The sequence below is a fragment of the Charadrius vociferus genome, unplaced genomic scaffold (genome assembly GCF_000708025.1).
Source record: "Charadrius vociferus isolate BGI_N301 unplaced genomic scaffold, ASM70802v2 scaffold459, whole genome shotgun sequence".
NCBI classification, from domain to species: Eukaryota; Metazoa; Chordata; class Aves; order Charadriiformes; family Charadriidae; genus Charadrius; species Charadrius vociferus.
In genome coordinates, this window is record NW_009650249.1 from 1,516,164 (window position 1) to 1,537,048 (window position 20,885).

The window sequence follows — 20,885 nt, forward strand, 5'->3', positions numbered from 1 at the left end:
CACTGAAACCAACAGGAAGTTCAGGATAGAAACCAGGGCACCCCATGTCCTGCAGCTTCCTCATGTCCAAGTAGTGATGGGTTCCTCACAGATGTCTGCCTTTCCACCGACAATTCAGTGGGGAAAGCTGGGTGCCTTCTTTCTCCGAGTGTTTGGAGAGTGTTTGGGGTAACAGCCCTGTAACAAGAGCACTTCCCCAGGAAGGTGCCTTCTCTTCCTCAGCAGGCCATGCTTTCCCATCAGAGGGGGCTTTCCCCATTTGCCCTCACCCTGGTGTTGCTGAGCTGCTGGGAACTCAATGGCAAGTGCTGGGGCAGGACGAGAGGGCTCTGGCTGCCCTGTGGTTACAGCACTCTTCTGCATGGGGTCAGAGCTGCATCCAATCCCAGCTGCAGTGAATGCATTTATTTCATTTATTTTTCTTTCTGCAAAGGGGGGGAAAAAAAAAAAAAAGCAGGCAGAATGGCTGCAACAGCAGGTCTGTTTCCCCCAAGTGTGTGAGCGGAGAGATGACAATGTACAAGGTGGCTAGCACCCGCCCTGCTGCCCACTAGCCTCAAACCAGAGCAAGGCTGGCTCCCAGCTGATGAAGACAACTGCCATTTCCAGTAGCGTGCTTGTATTCTTAGCGGGGAGGTGGACACTTCTGGAATCATTTAGGCAATATGCTGTGCACAGAGAGAGGAATACCAAAATTGGACTGCTTGACTCATTTTCTGTAGATTCTCCAAGACAACGGCCTCTCCTCTGACTGACACGGTTACTCTAGGCTGTCTATCTCTCTTGACCGTCCCTGATGCCAGGCATGCAAAATTTCCAGAGGGTAACACTTGAATGAGATGCCTAAATTAGGCAAACTGCAGTTCCCTTTGCAGTTCAGGTCCTGTGTGACTTGTCTGAAATCCCCAGGACATGTGTGGCCAGCACTGCTCACAGCTCCAATAGGAATTGCCTTCCTATTAGGCGCAGGACTGGAGATAATTCACGTTTGTCTCCTTATTGCCTTGCAAGGCAGTGGCTGCAGCAGTGCCGTCAGGATAGACCTGTTGGTTTTATGTCAGTAGGTTTGATCCTAGCCTTGTTCTTAAGGATGAAAAAATTATTCACATCTGATTGCTGATCCACAATCAGGGCATCTCAGCTCTGTTTGCCCGTCACCACTGCAGTGCATGTCATGGCTGTCACGAGCTGGCCGTACATCTTCAGCCAAGCTATGCTGCCCCAGTAGAAGCTATGACACAGAGCCTGGAAAAACACATTGGCAGAAAGATGCAAAACCTTTGACATACTTGACATAATACCCATCCTGAGCCTCGCACTGACATTTCTGGAGGTCCCATGGAGGACAGCGTATGGGTAAAACTCAGGTGGGGCTGTTTGTTCTTAAAGCATTCTGTCTCAAACATTCATTTGTTACCAATCAACTACAGACAGCTATTATAACACACAACATTTATTATTTATACACCAATTAAAATACTGCCACGCAGAAAATAACCAAATGATTAAAACATGTCCCCTTTTTTGACACCAACAAAACTTTTTAGCATTTAGTTAATGTGCAGCTTGTTGCTGGGGTTATCTCACTGCTGGTCACCTTTACCAAGGAGCCCGTGAAGTCTAGGGAGCTCCAAAATCAAAGGTAAATGACTACCAAGGAGCCCGTGAAGTCTGACCAGCAAAGGGAGCTCCAAAATCAAAGGTAAATGATCTTCTCCCATTCCAGCTTCTGGCTGAGCCAGAGGATCTGGGGGTCTTGATAATGGGTTGGTGGGTCGGAGAGGCCAGATGCTGATTTTAGCAACACTAGCATGACCTTGTTTCAGCAGTTCTCCTGGAGGTAACCGAGCTGCGAATCCGGCCCTCGACGTGCATGACACAGGGTAGTGGAGGCTGCACTAGAGGCTGTGGCTGAGAGTGACTGACTCAGATGGCAACAGGTTGGCAGTCCTTCAAAGAGGCTTTCTTTGTCTTCTTTGTGGGAGGTGTAAATGAATTGAATGGAGACGCTGAAGGCTTTCCCGTGCCAGTTATTAGCAATCTCACTTCTATATATAGCTTCTGCCTAACTTACTCTGGGTGAGCAAGCAGAGTGGCATGTGAGTTATCGCTCTTGTCACGTTCGCCTCTCTTGATTACATGCGTTTTGTTTGCTTGCTCTATCGTGGTGATGTAAGGCAGGCTAAAAGAGGCTGCAATGCCGCATGGCTTCAACGTGCCAGAGCTACAGGCTGCAGTTAGGAGCTACCTGAAGAGTTGGCACTCTGGGGTATCGCAGCCTTAGGACAGGGAGCAGAGCTCCAGGCAATCCTCCATGGAAAGTTGGGCAGTTTCCAAGCTGTTTCCCCATCTGTCTGGTCCAGCTGTGGTTCACGTGCAAGAAGAGAAGCAGTGGGAGACTGACAAAATTGCACTGTAGGAAAGCAGTGAAATGTCTTCCTGTGCCCCCTGTCAAGCAAAAGCCTATCAATCAGAGGTTTTTCAGAAATTTGGTTAGTTTTCCTGTTGGTTTTTTTTTTCTTTTTTTCATTTCTCTGCATTCTGGACTGGCACCAGAATCAACATGACAAAGGCTGTTCAAACAGCACCACCGAGCTCACCAGATCCCAGCTCTATAGGGGACACTGGAGAAAAATATCCTCTGCACAGAGCCTGCTTGTACCAACCCAGTATAAACATGCCCACTTCATACAGATTAGCAATATCTATTTTCCCTCTGAGCTGCTTTATTCCCTCAACCAAGCAGCCCTTGGATGGAGGTGCTTTCTTCTTGCACTTTTTGAGGGGCAGCAAGCACTGCAGCAGCTGGAGCTTCACACCAGCAAGCAGGCATGAGTCAAGGAAGTTAATTAGAGATAGCAAATCTGGGCCCGGTGCCCCATTCCCTCATCCCCACCTCAATTAGGAGAGACGACCAGGCAGCCTGGGGGCTGATCTTTCTCTGGGTCATCTATGCCAATGCAAAATGGCTGCAAAGTGTTTCTGTGCTGAGTTTAGTGTACCAGGTCCCTGTTGCACACACCATTTGCAACACTCATTTGCACTCATGAGGTCCTGAGGATGCTGGTGTAAAAAGGCTGTGGATGTTAATTAGCTGCCTCCGGTGATTTGGTTCTCTGTAGGTCTGGGAGCAGTTTTCCCCATCCGGCGGTCACATGGGTGAGTGAAGGTTGCATGCCACCACTCGCACAGAGGCAAAGACAATGGTGTCCTTGCTGTGATCGTTCTCTGCAGATCCCATCTGGATGCTCTACTGTGTAGATGATCTCCTCACAGGACCAGTCGTTGGCAGCTGGTGCCAAGCAGGGCCCCTCCACATGGTCCCATCTAAGCCCCGCTTGCTGGGTGCTGAGCATGCCAACAGTTCATAACATTGGGAGGCCCCCGGGGCAAGATTTCGTGCACACAGGCCAATGCTGATCCCCTTCGAGTGCTGAGGGTGTGTGTGTGTTGGCAGAATCAATTAAAATTCTTGGATTGCCACCAGCAGCTTTGACTTTGTTTGGGCCAAATTCCCAAAGAGGCCCCTTTGCTGCTTCCATGTTGGCTGTGGCCAAGGTCTCTTGAGAACAGACTGGTCCAAGTTGGAATATGTTTTAGATAAACAGTGTGTCAGGTTATGGCATGTGCCCAACAGCCTGAGCCAGCCCCAAATACAAACCCCACCCGTGAGCCCAGTTCTGCTGGAGAGACGACGGTGGACCATGACAGTGGTTGTGGGCCCACCGAGGATGTAGTACACCATGAAGCCCTTAATCCCAAAAGAAACCTCAGCAGCCAGGATATATACCCTTTGATTGTGCCATCCAACTGACCGATTGGTCCTGGTGTAATTTTAAGAACAGGCAGAATCATTTCAGGTCACGACCTTTGAAGACACCGCTAGCATGTCCCAAAGCAGGGGTGGCGGTAGGTTGGTGGTGACTCACACCTGCAGTATGTGGCTGTGCTCCTCTACCAGCTGCGGTCCATGGTGTCGTTATCATTACCCTCATTGAGAAAGGGAACTCACTTGGAATAAATTAAACAACTGCCCTTTTCTTCCCTTAGAAGAGAAACATGAGCAGGAACTGCCTGAGTGGAGCAACAGGCTGATCCAGTGAATAAACACGGAGCCTTTTCACAGCGAGGCTCCTCCAGGCACCAGGACTATCTGTGGATGAATTACAGCAAATAAGAGAGACCGCTGGCAGCCAAAAGTACGGAGACAAAAGCCAGAGCCAAGCTAAATGTTTCCAAGCTCAATGATCCCATTTGGGAATCCAAACCTCCAACTGTGTTTGAGATTCAATGAAGCCTTTCTCTCTCTCTCCTTGGGGCCATCCTGGGTAGGAGTGAAATGCCACCGAGGAGACAACTCATGTTGACCTGGATCAACCCTCCAAAGTATTACCAAGCCACATCATGGGCAGCCCCTGGTGCCACACAGCCGTACCTTGCGTCTGACACTGCAGGCAGGCATATGATGAGTGAGCAGGTAAAGTGAGGGACGTAGCTAGTTATCTACCATTTTACACTGTCAGTTTCTCAGGGCTTTACTCAGCTCTTTCTCAGACAAGTCATTTGAGGGTGGTGATTTGAGTAAGGAATGAGTAAAACATGATTAAAGCTATCTAGGACTGGCATCCTGACAGAAGGACTCACTGGACCCACAAAAGGTAGCAGATATAACACCACTCTGACAGCCCCACCTTTACCCTTTTATTTTAAAAGAAAATATGAATTTGGGGTCAAATTTGACAATAGATATTGATAACTGATTAGGTTTTTTTTCTGATTTTTTTCAGACTTTGGTCAACCAGACCATGAGCACAAATAGGGTGTGAAAGGGGAACACCTTTTTTGCCAATTCTTACCTCCCTCAAGAGCCACAATATATCAGCCATCCACCACACTTCTAGAATAGGCAGAATAATTTAGTGTAGCAGTTATTCTGCTATATATTTTTAAAATATCAGAAACAACACTGTGTGTATATGTGTGTGGGGGGGATATATGTATATGTGGTATACATATACGTATGTATACAGCATATGTATGTGTGTGTATACATATACTTAAAAATATGTACATACAGTGCTGAGGCCACAGCACCATATGTACACCACATAGACCACAATGCCCCAGTTTCTATTTAATGCATAAGCACACTGTAGCTGCAATGGCATCCCCTCCTTATTCTACCACAAAATAAATGTTTTTCTAACCTAAGGATTTTTTGGCAAATGAAGCTTCTCTCTCACTGCTCTATGACATTTTGTTTTAAGAAAATAGTGCCTCATATTCCCAGCACAGGTGACCTGATTAGGTCCTCAGTCAGATGCAAAGAGCATCACTGATCCCTGGGGGCTGATCCCTGGAAGATGCATCCCCCGCATCACTTCTCCAGCATTTCTTTGAAGGAACATCCTCCAGCTTCTCTGTACCAGCCCACAGGGAACAGCAGACTCCACAGCTGGCAGATTCCCACCTTGGTGTCAGACCAGCTGCTGGTGAGAAGGACTGGAAGGACGCATGTGTTAAAGGCAGAGACAGAGGAGTCCAGTGAAATCCTGATCATAGCTTACGTGGCCTCCAAAGGGCTAAGTCTCCTTCAGCTTTAAATCTGTCCCTTAGCACAGCACTGGCCCTTTCCAACACCACGTCCTTTATTACTGGTCTCCCCTCATCTCTGTCGTTGGTCTCTATTGTTGGTCTCCTGCTTTCAGATATGGGATTTCCAAACAGGTCCTCTCAATGCAGCCCAGCATCTCCCATGACCCATGGGCACCTCCAAGGACACAATTAGGCTATAAAAGCACTTGAGAGGTTTTCACAGTGAACGCCCACTGACTCCAGGGTGGAATAGCCATGAGCACAAGAATCAAGCCTGCTCTGGCGTGAGGCTCTTGGGCTTAAAGGAGAGGCAGGTGGAGTAGAGCATAGGCACATTTCAAGGAGCCGAATTCTCCCCTGCATTTCATATGGAGTGCCACCAGCATGGAGAAACACAATGTCCGCTGGAGAAACACACATACGTGCCTTGGGCAGACACCCACACGTACCTGTGCTTGCTGTGGTACACTTTGTGTTTTCAAAGAAAAGCAAATGTGCACTTAAACAAGTGCACACGCACACACACACTTAAAATACTTATCTTAAAATACTTATCGACCTTGCAGTACCACTGACATACGGGGCCCTTTAAATACAAGTGAAAACGTGCAATATTTGCCTTGTGGAGCTTCTACTCTAAATCAAGATTGATACTGTGCTAGAAAAATGCAGCCATTATGCAAGGGAGGGAGATGCAAAAACACAGTTGGAAAGGAGCTGCTGGGAGAGTGACTTATAGGGAAAATTTGCATTAATTAGTTTGTTTTCTCCTCTCGGACATGCATCAAACCTATGCACAATGCTGTCTTTTTGTAAGGAAATGCAGCTTTTTTTAAGGAAATATGGATGATAAAATAAAATCCCACTAGATGGCACTCCTTGGACATGCATAATTCACTTCCCAAATCATGCCGAGCCCGTTGCCCGACGCGCGCTGGCTGCAGGCTTGCCGCAGAGCTGGGCAGCCTGGCGTGGCTGATGCAATGCGAGGGGCTGCTGCACCGCATGCCCCACGAGCATCGTCCTGAGCATCCCTCCTCAGTGCCAAAGCTTTGTTTCTGCCTCCGACCAGACATCAGGGCACGTTTCTCTCCATCTCAATTATCCGGGGGATCTGCTTCCCCTTGCGTAGCTACGGGTGGTGTGATTTGTGTTTGGTGGGTGGGAAACTGAGCCTCAAGGCAGGGAAATGATTTGCTGAAATGAAGGGGGGAAGCATCCTGGGAAGAGAAGCCCTGAAACCGCGACTCCTGCCCCCCTGCTCTAGTCAATGGGCTTCAGCCCGCTGGGGAGGATGGCATCGCAGCAATCTCCTCTGTAGTGTAACCAACATCAAAGAACCTTGTGTTAGGGCAGCAGTAAACTTGCTTTGACCCTTCAATTGACAGCTCAGGCCAGGGAGCTGCCCTATGATGTGGCTGTAGGACAGAGACAGCGGAAAGGGGCATCTTCTTCCTCCGTCCATCCCCTCGCCCACGGGCTCCCCGCCAGCTGGGGGGGCACACATGGGGCACTTGGCCAGAGGAAGACCAGGTGGGGTGCAGAGTTGTGTCACTACTGGGTTAAAGGGAGCTGGAAAGGGTCCTGTTTCGCTTGTGAGGAATATAATTATAATTCAGAAGAGGGGCTGGGGGCTGCCCAACTCAGTAGCACAGTGCCAAGGCTGTGAATGAGGGCAGATGGGGGAACCAGACCCCACCAGGGAAACCTCTGCATGCTGTGAAGATGTGGCTTGGGCTAGAGGAACATCTAGCGAAACCCAAGACTCAATTCTTCCTTCCATCTGGCCTCAAACCCTTCACCTCTGTGTGTGCCAGTCTCACGGATGCCTGTGGGAACAGCTGAGCCCATGAGGGTCTTTTCTTCTCCATGGTGATGCTCTTCATCATGGGACTTGCTCCCAGCCCCACTGCTGAGGCATGGGGACACCTCCAGGCAGCTTTGTTCCCGGTGCCACCCCCATGGGGTCCAACGGTGATTCTGGCTCCTTCATGAGCATCACGAGCACAAAATGCTCATTTGACCACATGGCTGCTTGGCAGCAGGACTGTAACTTGCCCGGCTTGACTGACAGCTTCCTCAGGCAATTTAATTAAAGAGACGAGAGTGCTTGAGAAAAATCATTAATTTCTCTTAAAGAGAAATCTTTGCCGAACACACCTGCCCGACGCGGCGCTGCGAGGAGCGGGGCTGCGCTCCAGCAGTAATTGGCATGAGCACCCACACCCGTGCTAATCCAATCTTTTCATGTTTCATTCCTGCAAGCTCATTTTAATACCATCTGTCAGCAATCCGATCCCCTCTTATCACCACTGTAAGACCATCCAGCCATGAGACAGGCAGTGACGAGGCGGCCAGAGGGTACGCGCAGCCACCTCCACGCAGGCTGCAAACACTGCCGAGCCATCGAGGAATCACGGTGCCCGGGACTGCAGCAACTGGCCTCGGGAAACACTGGCTTTTGAGATGACAATGGCTCCAACGCCATCACCCCTGCTCTGTGGAAACAAGGGCAAATATGTCCAGGACCGCAAGGGGTGGACAGACACTGGTGGCACCGGGGATGGCCATGGCTGGTTTGATTTTAGCTTTTCTGCTTGCAGGGCTGGTGGGAAAATGGAATTTATTGCTAAGGAGATGCTGTTCAAGGGCTGGCTGAAGATGAGAGCAGGGATGCTGGTGGGTCAGGTACCTCACAGGGTTTGGGACTGAAGAGCCAATGGCCATAAAGGGTGACTGGGGAGGGCTGTGACCATCTTCAGTCAAGCAAGCAGGAGAAGGAAGGGAATGAAGGAAGCCTGTGACAGGGACCCAGATCTCGGTGGGTCCCAGTCTGAGAAACCCAAGTGCAGATTCCTTTTGCCTGAATTGCCATCCCTGGAAGTATTTAAAAGATGTGTAGACATGGTGCTTAGGAACATGGTTTAGTAGTGGACTTGGCAGTGTTAGGTTTATAGTTGGACTCAATGATCTTAAAGGTCTTTTCCAACCTAAATGATTCTGTGATTCTATGATTCTATGACTTACAGAGCGCTGCTTGTGAACTCTTATCTCATCATGGTGCCAGTGGGCCCCGGTGGGGCGCACAGCCCCACACCGTTGCAGTCCATCACCCTGCCACCATGCCTGGAACTTTCAGGCTGCCCGAATTGGTTCCAGGCACCTCTGTTTCAAGCACAGCTCGAGGCCGGTGTCACGAGACTGTACCCAGACCTGCAGCGTGTGTCACATGCCTGAGCACGGGCTGAGCTTGATCCTCTCCAGAATGTGCTCTTTTCCCCAAGAAGACATAACCACAGCAGCTCAGCCCTGCACACCCCTCCATGCCGATGCAGATCATCAGTGCTTCTCCCCTTCATCTCAGCGCAGAAGGTGCTGGGATCGGAGCTTCTCTTTGCTTCTGGAGACCCAAGCATGGGCCCCTTGATGCACCCCAGGACCAGTGATGGCTTGCACGGCTACCTAGCTCAGCCCAGCCCCGTGGCCTGGAGTGCAGGCAGGTCCCTGCCTGCCCACCTCTAAAATCAAGGTCTGGCTGCAATTTTAGCTGGCTTCAGTTATCAGCAGCCCAAAATGGGAATGGCAGCCCCCCTTTTCATCATGCACTGCAGTCAGGAAAACCGAGCAACGTTTTTGCCTTGGATGCTCTCAGAGCTGTCTTTTGGGAATAGCTCATGGGCCAGGAATGTGGCTCTTCGGACCACAAAGCTAGGATCACTGTTATTTTCCCATTTAAAACCAGAGGAAAATAGATCAAATGTTAATTAGCAGCAGGGGAACCTGCTGCAGGTTTATTAGGATTTTCCCTTTCTGCAGAACTGCCTGATTAACGGACAGGGCTACAAAACTCCGTAATGCTTTCAACACTGCACATTTGAAAAGAGCACGACCAGTGCCCGAAGGATGAATAAGTCGGGGGAGAGTGAAGAATGGTGTAAGTGCAGAAAAGAAGGACGTGAGTTTGCCGAAAGAGATGATGAATCCCAAGCAGCATCCCTTGTTCTGCCAGTGGCTAACAGTGAGATCCTAGCACAGTCACATCTCTGGCTCGCTTCTTTATCTGTAAAATGACCTAACCTCTGAGCTAGTTTAGGCTGTAATAAAAAGGCTGGCGGCTGGTGCGAGCTCTCGCTGGTATCACAGCAACAGTGGGAACATTTCAGAGCAAGCTCTGTTTAGCCGCAGCCTCTGGGGTTCTGGGGAACAGCTCTTTAATGTCTGCAAAAGTGCTTTGAAACCCGGGGATGAGAAATGTGGAAAGCGAAGGACGACGGTTATTACGAACCGCAGATTGTGCTTCGAGCATATCTGAACGCAGCAGCTCAGAGAAATCACGCCTGAAGAGTATCTCAGTGAGAACAGCTCAGCTCAGATTTCTCCCGACTGATACAGCTGAGAAATATCCAAGGAGACCCAGTGAGCTGCATGACCTAAAGGATGCTTCAGGTGGGATGAAGCTAGCAAAAAAGCAACCGGGCAATTCTTGATTACCCAGCAGTGCAGAAGCTGTCAGTGCAATGCAAGGCCAGAAAGACCTCTTATTTATCCTGCCTTCGGGGCAGATCGAGGTTAAGAACCGTAATGGGCTTTGAGCTCCCTCTCTCACACCCAGAGCTGCCTGCATGTCCCTGGAAGGATATTGGAAGCTTCTGTCCTTGATTATCCCCCAACAAAAAGTTCTCTAGACCTCTAAAAGTCACCTTCACCCTGTGAGATTTATGCCTCAGCCTTGCTGGAAGTCAGAGTGGGATTTGTGTCCGTAAGTTTAACCCACAGGAGGAAACCGGGCTAAGACAAGGTCATTGCTCCCTCGGACATGTCCCAAGGAAGGGAGACAGAAGGAGAGAAGAGCCTAAAAATGAGCCACACTGCCCACAGGGGATGTGCTTTGGCATCCTCAGGTGCCCTTTGGCTCGATCCAGGGGAGCAGCCCATCTCCGCTGCGTGGTCAGCTGTGCTTAATGCCTCCCCAGGCTGCGTGGTACAAAGCTGCAGGAGAAGACCCAGATCCACCGTTCCTCCATTTCAGTAGCTGCTGGCACGTGTTGGAAATGGAGGCTGTCCGACAGTGCACAGCGCTCCAGATCTCTGACTTGCCAATGGCATAAAGGGCTTAAAATGCTATAATGGGACCTCCGGTGTCCACCAAAGCAGTTCATAGGAGAGACTGTAGGATTTCACAGTTTCTTCTCCTTCCTGAAGCAGTACCCCTGGGTTATTGCACTTATTAAATTAGGAGCTGTAAAGCAACTGGGTAAATAATAAATCGCTAGAAGGAAATAAAAAAAATGCCACCCATTTCAGTTATTAGTCCAGATGAGTGAATTAGGTGTTGAAACAGCAGCTTTGAAGTTCGACTCATTAAATCACACACCAATTCAGGGCTTATTAGGTCTCCAGTCAGATATATAAAAGCACCGGGAAGATGGGTTTGCAGTTAGCAATAGCCATTACTTTTTCTGCTCTGAGCAGCCTGCGAGTCTCATGCTGTTTGTTTGGTTGTGAGAGAAGAATTTAAAGCACCAGCTCCTGGTGCCACATGAGAGTTCAGGAATTGTGGGCTTTGCTTCTGAAGGAGTTCAGAAAGTGGGTGATAACTACACAGACATTCACAAAAAGTCAGGAAGGCATAGAAAATGAGCCGGGAGGGGACTTTCTGGTCCGTCTGTCTGTCCCAGAGGAGGATCAACCTGTAGACACTGCAGTGTCTACTTCAAGAAGTTGCGCTCTTCCACTCAGCAACGTGAAGCCACACTTCAGAGGCTTCCCCCCATACCTTGGTCTGTCCATCCACCCATCCATCCTGGATATCCTCTTTCTTGCGCATCTCCTATGTACCTTCCCCATAACCCTTATCTCCTCTTCTTCGCTGGGCGATACGTGCCCCAGACCAAAAGGCACTGGTACAGAGCTTGTCAAAAAATATGAAAAGACCTTCCTTGAGCATAACACTTACCCTAAAACACCGCCTGATTCTTATCTAGCCTGTCTCCTTTAATAAATTTGTATCCTGATGGGTTACAGAGATCTTAAAATTGGAGATCTCTGCTGGACCTTAGTGTTCAGACACGGCACTGTTGGCACCATATATTGCAAAGTCCTAAATGAAGTCTTCAAAGTTATGAGGTTAAAAGAATAATACATTTTACATTCTTCATATTTGTCTTACATTAGGAAATATAAGGTCATGATTTCCAGCTTCTTTTCACAGCCACAGTATTTAGAAATCTATTTTTAAAGTGAAAATTTGGATTCTCAGTTAATAACCTCGTTCCAGGAACAAAAAGCTGTAAGTGAAATATGTTGCAGGACTGAACAATCCAGAGCTAGCAATGGCACGCATGTGTCTGGGAATTCCCAGTGCTCACACATTTATAGGACCAAAGGATTAAACAAATGTTTGGACCTCGAACCCAACCCTGCTGCCCCCAGGAGTTTAGTATTTCATCTCCTAACCCAAATGTTTCACCTGGAACATCGCATTTCTTCAGGACTGAAGTGACTGGGCATATCTGTGGCCTAAGCTGCCCTTCAACTCGCAGCTAAAACAGGGAAAGACCTTCTGAGATAAATAATACATAGAAAATGCTCTCACCCACAGCCGCCTCTTGCTGAAACCGTGTCCTTTCTGCAGTTGATCTGTAATTTGAGGAAGAATAAAGCTGACTCACCTCACAGGCTTTTTTTTTTTTTTTTCTGAGGTTTAAAGTGGTTGCTGGTTACCTGGGTAAAGGTGTGCCATAAGGGCAGGTTACTCATGTCCTTTCAACACCGTGGCTTGCAGAGCGCAGGGGCAGTGGGATGTGGTTGACTCAGACCCCTGAGCTCCTGAGCACAGGGGTGCAGGAGCAATGTCTGTCTGGCGTTGCCTTCACCGTAGCTTCTGAGCACCTGGAAGGCTTTTATGCATCCCTCACACATTGATGTGCACACTTAGGTCACAGGGTGATTCAGGTTGGAAGGGAGTTGAGAGCAGGGGCATCGAGGAGGTCAGACCAGGTTACTCTGGCCTTTATCTGGTCTGATTTTGAAAACTGTTCTTATGCTCCCTTTAGAAAAGTCAGGGTCACATTCCTAAGGGATGTGACCAGGTCTCACAGGAAGGCAGTGGCAGAGTCACGAGTTTCGCATGGGTGTTAATCCCTCCTGGCGAGCACACAGGGACCACAGTTCCAAGTGTTCCTCTATAACCCAGAGGATACGGTTGTTTGCATCTTTCTGATGATGAAAGCCAAGGTTTTCACTTAATCATTTGGGTCCGGGAGCTCTGGTTTTACAAAGAAGTGCCCGTTATGAGACACCCAATTAAAATGAAAAGCACAAGCTGACACCATGGACTTACCCCGGCAGCTTCCTGCATCTCTTGGTTTTATGCCGACCCCCTTTGGGCAGGAGAGGCTGTGAGGGGGGGACTGGTGACTCCAGCAGGACACAAACTTTGCTATTAGGTGATTTTTTTATTTGTCTTGCTAGCGGTCCAAGAAATGTCTGTAAGGAGGATGAAGTCATGCTTTGCCTGCCAGTGCTCCCCACAAGTGATCTGCTGCAATAATCAGCAGACTCTGTTATATCGGGCATTATTTTCCCAGTTTTTGCCCACTGCACAGGTCCCCCCAGCCCCATGCAGGGGGGTTCAGGCCGCCAGCACGCAGCACTGCAGGCATGCCCAGACCCTTCTTGTGCACAGTGGTGTCATGAGCCACAGGAGAAGGTGCGAAGCCCAACCCCTCCTGATGCCTCACGATGGCCACATCCCTGCGGGGTGTCCTCCATCCCTTCATTGTGAATGCCCTCTTGCTGGCTAAGATCTTCTCCACAGCCATCCCTTTTCCTTCCCTTCCTCCCCTGTTCCACTCTGCACACAGCAACCTCCTCCTGTTGTCATAACAACAAGCATCAGCCCATGGCGGCCATGCCAGCCCTTCCAGCAAAACCACCTCCTGATGGGAGAAAACACCAGCTCCTGGCCCCGAACTATCTGACTGCGGTGGGGAGGAGACTGAGCTCACCCCTGGCAGAGGGATGGGGGGGTGCCTCGCCTCACCCACAGATTTTGCCTTGGGTCGTGTCCCCCGGCACTCAGTGTTGGACACAGGGACACATAATGAGTGGTTCCCCAGTCAGTCTCTGCAGCACAGCCTCATCTCACGCCTTGGCTTGCTGACACCTCCCTGGTCCCTCCGTGCTTGCCCGCGTCCTTCCCTCCATCTGTCCATCAAGGGGATGTGGGGCAGATGCAGAAAGGGCCATGTCCCTGCTCAGCACCCCATGGCGAGGCAACATGTACATCTGCGGCACAGACCCGTGACCTGCCCCAGCGATCCCTCCTCCCCATCAGCTCACCCGAGTCCCGATATCCCCAGAGCTGGGTCCCCTGACCCCCTCAGCCCCCGGGTCTCCTCTCCTCCTTCTATGGCACAACCCCAGTATGTAGCACCCTGAGGCGTAGGCAGGATCTAACAAGACCAGCTCAGTGCAGATTAAGGAATCCCACAGGCTCCCTGTGGCTTGGGACGTGCTTCTCTGAGGGGGACCAGGACCACAGACACAGCCAGAGCTGCTCCTGAAGGCACCGGGGGCACTGGGCATCCATCCCATGTCCCAGAAAATCCATCAATCGAAAGCCTCAGAGGCATTTCTCCTTCTGGAAGGCTGTGGCCAGCAACACATTAAAGCCAATCAAGACCAGCCTGGTCAGAGCAAGGGGATGCTGCTACACCCAGAGCTATGTAGGAAACAGAGCACCAAGAGAAAGCAACGAAGATCTGAGGTTTACCTACTCCTTATTCATCCCTCACAAGCTTTGTGTGAGTTCCATTCAACCCAGACCCTCTATGCCAGGACCAAAGACCAACACCCTCCTTGGTGGCTCTCAGCCTCTCTTTCCTGGCTCTTTTCCAGCAAGCTCTGCCAGCTCCAGCCCTCAGGGGAGCACTCACAGCCCTTTGCACTGATGCTGGTGTGGAAAAGCAAAACCAGAAACCAATCAAAAACTTGCTGGCAGGGCTGGATCTTTGTAGGGACAGTTGCCTGTGCCCACCTCCACCCTGTCTCGGCTTCAGTCCTGCTGCTTCTCCCTTGAGGCATCACTTCATCCCAGTCCCAGTCCTTTCCCTTCTGTCATTCCGCCCACATCAGCAGTTCCCTTTGGTGCAGTTCTGTGCAAGACTGCGGAGTGACTGAAAGTCAGTAAACTCATTTATATTTTTTTTTTTTTTTTGCTAAAGCCACCCAGCTCACTCTCCACACAAGCTCATCAGCTCTTCCCAGTAGTGATGCTGGGCTACGTCTTCCAACACAGTGTAGCTAAAACCCACCCCTCGGCTGGGAAATCTGGCTCCTTCTTCAGCCAAGAGCCCTATGAGAGCTCAGGGAGTGGAGATTTCTGAAGGTGCTTTTATGTCTGTGGTGCATATAAAGGCCTGGTTATAAGAGGAACTCATCTTTCCAAGTCCTCAAGTCAAGCCCCCGAGCTGCTGGGAGGCTGAACCTGGGGAGAAGGAAAGACCATTTCACCATGGCACTCGGGTATTTCAAAAGAACAGCAGAAATTTCAGCCTCCCAGAGAGAGGCGCTGGTTTGAACTTCCCACAGCATCGTCACAACCTTCCCCACTTCGCACAGCTATCAGTAACTGCATTTCCCAGGGGGGAACCGGCCTGTAGCATCAGCCAAAGGATTCTTAATGTTTTGATACTACGTTTGGCTTCCCAGGGGAGGAAATGTCTGGTCTCTGTGTCTAGAAAACAAAGACTCTTTAGGGGGAAGGAATTTATTGGGACACCTGATTAATTGGAGCCACTCTGGAGATTCGTGTAAACCAAATTGGTTCCAGGTTTGGGAGATTAGCAGGGTTTAGCTGCAGCATTCTCCAGACAGCTCTGGCTGCCTTTAAAGCGTCTCTGGTTTTAAGCATTGGAGAAACTATTTTTTTTTTTTTTAAAGGAAAAATCATTCCTCCGTTCAGTGGCTAGAGCACACACCAGAGGGGCTGGCAGCCTATCTGGAACAAACGTCACCAGCCCGCGGCCTCCAGCCAAGTCTCGTTGCCTTCAACCACCGTAAAGGAAAATAGAAGGTGTTTTTAGGGTAGTAAAGGACCTGATCTTCCCCAAGCTCTGAGTCTCGCACATCTCCCTAAGCCCACAGAGCTTCTCTGGGTGTCCAGACCAAAATGCTGGATCCACTTCTACTGCACCTCGCGGGGTCTCTGAGCAGGGACAACAGCAAGAGTAGGAACCCCCTGGAGCAGAGAGCTGCAGAGCACAGCACCCACCACCCAGAGCTGTGTGAGCCTTTCCAGCCCAGGAGAACCCCTGGGGAGATGTCTCCCAAAGCTGTGCATCTTTAGGCCTTGCTGCTGTGTATGCTTTAACCCTGGGAGTTTTCTCATTGCCTTATGAGGAGGCCACGATTGCTGGCTGTAGCTGGGGAAACTGAGGCACGGAGCAGGGACATGCTCCACCAGCTGAGTGCTGGGGACTGCTACACTCCTTCCTCCTGAGTGAGGAATAAATTAAAAGCCAGTATTTGCTCCAAGGCCAGACAGGTCTGGGAGAGGGGGAAGGCAGAGGTATGCACCCTGCCACCAGCACCTCTCCCTCCTCCTCATGCTGAAATGTGGCTTTTGTGAGATTAAATGGAGAGCAGATGAGCTTCCCCACCCCTTTCCACATCTTTCTTATCCAGCACAGCCACCGTGCTCATTAACCAGTGCTGGAGAAGCCAACTCTTCAGGCTATGGGCTCTGCTGTTTGGGCAGGGAGCAGCCGGTTCTGCTGGCTGATGCAGCCCCAGCTCCGTGGTCACGGATGGAAATCGGAGGTTTCCTTCCTTGACCTATTTTTGCAGAGCCTCCCTCCTCCAGCCCCCTGGCTTTAGTCTCTGAACTTGTCTGCAAACCTCCATCAAAGGCTGGTGAGCCCGCTGGAGGCCATGGGGGGAAGAAGAGCGGGTGGGAAGTTGCCCGAAGTGTTCTGTTTCCTTGGAAGGACAATTAGCAGGGGGAAATTACAGAATTACAGGCTTTTCTTTCTTTTCTATTTTTTTTTCTTTCTTTTTTTCCTAATGTCCATGCTAATTCCAGGAGCAGCACTGGCGGTGGACCAGCCTTGGGCAGGTCTGGCTCCCAAGATGAGATACCTGCTGCATGGCAACTTGCATTAGCCGGAGCACGTGGTCAGAAGGGTTGGGGTTCCCGGGGGTGCTGGGGAGCAGCAAGCCCCCAGGCTGCTCCCAAATGGGCAAAGCAGGACAAGAAGGGGAGCAGATTCCCTCCCTGCCCCAAAACACCCTCTTTTGGGTTGCTTTCCCCCAGCTGGCCCTGTGGAGGGGATGCCCCAGGCAGTGGGACCCCACTCTGGTGGGGCAGAGGAAGGATGTGGTGGGGAGAAACACCCAGACGTGAGGTGGAGGGGGACAGATGGTGTGGAGGGACGTGGCAAGGAGGGGTGAGGAGAGCAGCCCTCTTGGCTTTCTGCAGGGCACGCTGCTTCCCCCGGCAGCGGACAGCCTGGCAAGAGCCCCATTGCGTATGTGGCCACCACGGGATGTTGGGCAGCATCACATGTTTTGGGGGAGCCAGCAAGGAACGACACCTCTTAGAAAATGAAAGCCAGCAATGCTTCCTGCAGATGGGCTCTGCTGAGTGCACTGAATTCAGTCCGGCCTCTGCAGAGCCCCATCGGAGCATCCACCTTCGCTTCACTGCCGCTGCACTGCGAGGAGCAAACACCGAAAAAAATTATGTTTGTGGCATTTCTGTTACAGCAGCACTTCACAACAAGACAGACATTGAGGGGCCGGGGAGTGTCCAGAGAAAGGTGACGAAGCTGGTGAGGGGTCTGGAGCACACATCTGATGGGGAGCGGCTGAGGGCCCTGGGGGTGTTCAGCCCGGAGAAGAGGAGGCTGAGGGGAGACCTTCTCGCTCTCTACAGCGCCCTGAAAGGAGGGGGTAGGGAGGGGGGGTCGGGCTCTGCTCCCAAAGAACAGGCGATGGGACGAGAGGGAATGGCCTCAAGTTGCACCAGGGGAGGTTTAGGATGGATACCATTCCATGATTCTATGATATCAGGAAAAATGTCTTCACAGAAAGGGTTGTCAAGCACTGGAACGGGCTGCCCAGGGCAGTGGTGGAGTGGCCATCCCTGGAGGTATTTAACAGACGCGTAGACGTGGTGCTGGGGGACATGGCTTAGTGGTGGGTTTGGCAGTGCTGGGTTGATGGTTGGACTTGATGATCTTAAAGGTCTTTTCCAGCCTAGACAATTCTGTGACTCCATGATTCTACGTGCAACTGGGGCGTTGCGGCGGCGATGGCGTGGGAGGGGCGGCTGTAGCTGAAACACTGGTTTATCCAAATTCGCCTCCATCATTTTACAGCCCCCATCCCTGACTGCGCTAAATAAAATGAAAATTAAAGACTGCCAGTCATGCAAGTAGTAATATGTTGGGACTTTAAAATTTATTCCAACATGCTATTTTTTTAAAAATACGCTCAGACTGAGCAGACAATCTGAGCTGTAGTAAAGGCAATATTATACTTGTAAAAACTTCTCATTCACAGTACAGATGTCATTTACAATAAGGGTCACAAACATCAAATACTGAGTATTTTTTCTTCTTCTTTTTGTTTTTTTTTGTTGTTTTGTTTTTTTGTGTTTTTTGTGTTGGTTTTTTTTTTTTTTACATCAGACTGTGCTTTTACCTGCATTTTTTTTTTTTTGCACTGATATAACCATACAGACATTGCAAGATGCAAGTATAGAAACTGGAGTTAAAATAAAATTACAGGCAAAACTACCAAATTACATTGTACGCTGTACATATTTACAGTACCTTTTTTGGAATGTATTGCCATTTTAAGAACATATAGAAACTTTCTACAGACTATTCCACTTACAGAATACATACACCTTTTAGAAAAAAAGGCAAATATTTATCTTACATGAGACCATGTATATTAAATTTGCGTACACATTATTATTATTATTTTTACATTACATTTACTAAAGTGATCGTAAGTGCCATCATATCTCAGTAATGAAAACAGATTGGTTTTATGCCATCAGGACTGATTTTTTAAATTTTTTAACTTTTTTTGTAAATAATTTACAATATGGTTTTATTTGTAAATACTGTGCAATAGATGGAAATATTTAAAAAAAAAAAAAGGAAAGAAAAGCACATGATGAAACCAAGTCAGCGAATGAAAAGCTATTGCAAGAACAGCAGAAAAGGGCTAGATCAAATTGTCCAGGATTTTGCATGAAAATTGGAATAATCTTAATGACTTCTGCGTGACCCAAGTATATTGCTTGTTCCGGTGCTTTTTCTGTGGATTTAAAACAAAAACCAGGTAAAAGTGAAAGTTGGCTTAAAAGAAAACCAACTCTGCTGCAGATTTGTTGGTGGCGGTGAAAGACGAGCGCTGGGGAGGTGGCCGTCGGTGGCCACTGATGCTCCGACGGAGCTGATGGCCAACGCCGGGCACGGCGCCGCACTGCAGGTTGGCATCTCCCACCACTGCCGGCAGCATCTCCAGCCGCCTCCAGCACCGGAGCTCGGCACGCCAGCGGGCAGCGGCACCAACCCGAGCCAGCACTCGCAGCTGATGCTGGCAGTGTTGACGGGGCCGCAGCGAGAGCGGGGTTTGGGACCGGCCGGTGGCTTTTCCCAGCGAGCCCCAGCACTGGCCAAGGAGCCAAACTTTATAGACACCAGGGTTGAAAATGTCACCCCTTAGGAGCAGGTGATGAAATACATTTCCCAGTCATAAGCTGTAAAGTCACAGCTAGTTCATCATTACTTTTAAGAGTTTCCTGCTGCAGTTCCTGGGTATCCAGCCAACAACCTGCGAATAATTAGAGCTGAAAGAGATCTGCTTCAAGGCACGGGGTCCTTTTTGGGAGCCAACTGCCCCCCTCTCCTCCTCCCATGATCTGCTCAGTCCTGCAAGACACCGAGCTCTGCAACCTTGATAAAAGCAGCTAAATTCATGCTTAAGCACAGAGAAGTTACTGAAACTCCAGAAATGCTTAAGCTTAAGCCAATGTACAAGTGCTTTATTAGCTCTGGATATAAAGCTTGGTACTTAACACGACTGCTTCAAGGAGTTATTTAAGAGCATGGGCCAAGTCCTCCATGCAGAATGATTTCTTGGATGCCAGAGCATCCGTTTGCCATCGAGTACCTGCATTCACGGGAGCTCCACAAACAGCTTACCAGGGAGGGGAATATCAGTGTAGGGTTTTGGCTGATTAACCAGCTGCCTAACGAAGAGGAGCAGCCAGTCTCTGGAGGCCACGTGCCTTCATGGACTATAAATTTAAGAACCTCTGCCATAAGAAAAGCAGGGGATTTTATTTCCACCTGCTGATGAAAGGGACGGGCTGGGCTCTGGGTTTTAATTTGCCTGTTTGCATTATTAATACATTCTCTTGCAAATAATACTGCTAATTGCCCTGCCAAGCGCCTGTGCAGATACAAACTTAGCCACCCCTGCAGCCCTTGGGGAAAGGAAATTAGGGATTTATCATCCCTATTTTGCAGACAGAACAGACACCCAGAGTGACATTAAAAGCTGTGACCTGCAAACAGCGACACAGGGATGCCAACGGGGGCTCCGGGCAGGAAGGGCGGCCCCCAGTGATGGTGGGGTGTTCAGCCCCCGCTGTAAATAACGCGCACCTCTGTGAAAATCGGTGGAACTGTGCTCCTGTGCTCCTCAACTGAGCACCAGACAGAGGGGAGACAGGAGTTGCAGAAGGTGACGGCAGGGCTGGGGCTGCCTCTCAGGGATGCCCGCAGACGGAGGTGCTGGTGCCAGCAGGGAGGAGGACACCCTTCCCACGCAGCTCTGAGCTGTCAGAGTGATAATTAGCCCTTAAATATCAATTTATTTTTTTTATGATCCTTTTTGCCTATCTGGTAGGCCGTATTGCGCCCGTTAGGTATAGCGTGAAGCACCATTTCACCCCAGGCAGGCATTTCACCTCCCCCGCCGTGCCCACAGCCGCGCTGCTGAGAAGCCGAACTGGGTTGAGACTCGGGCACAGCCTTGGGGGTTGTGTTTTGGGGTGGTATTTTTTTTTGCCCATCTCCTGAGTTTTCAGCAGTCCCTGCGCGCTGCCAGGTGGTGGGAATAGGATCCGAGCAGGGCATGACCCGGGGAGCACCTCACTGCCACACGACCCTTTCCCAAACTCCTCTACCCGCTTTTTTTTGGTGGGCGGCGAAGGCATCCGGGTGGTTGCGCACGCTGTTGCCCCACGCAGCACCGGCTGCCAC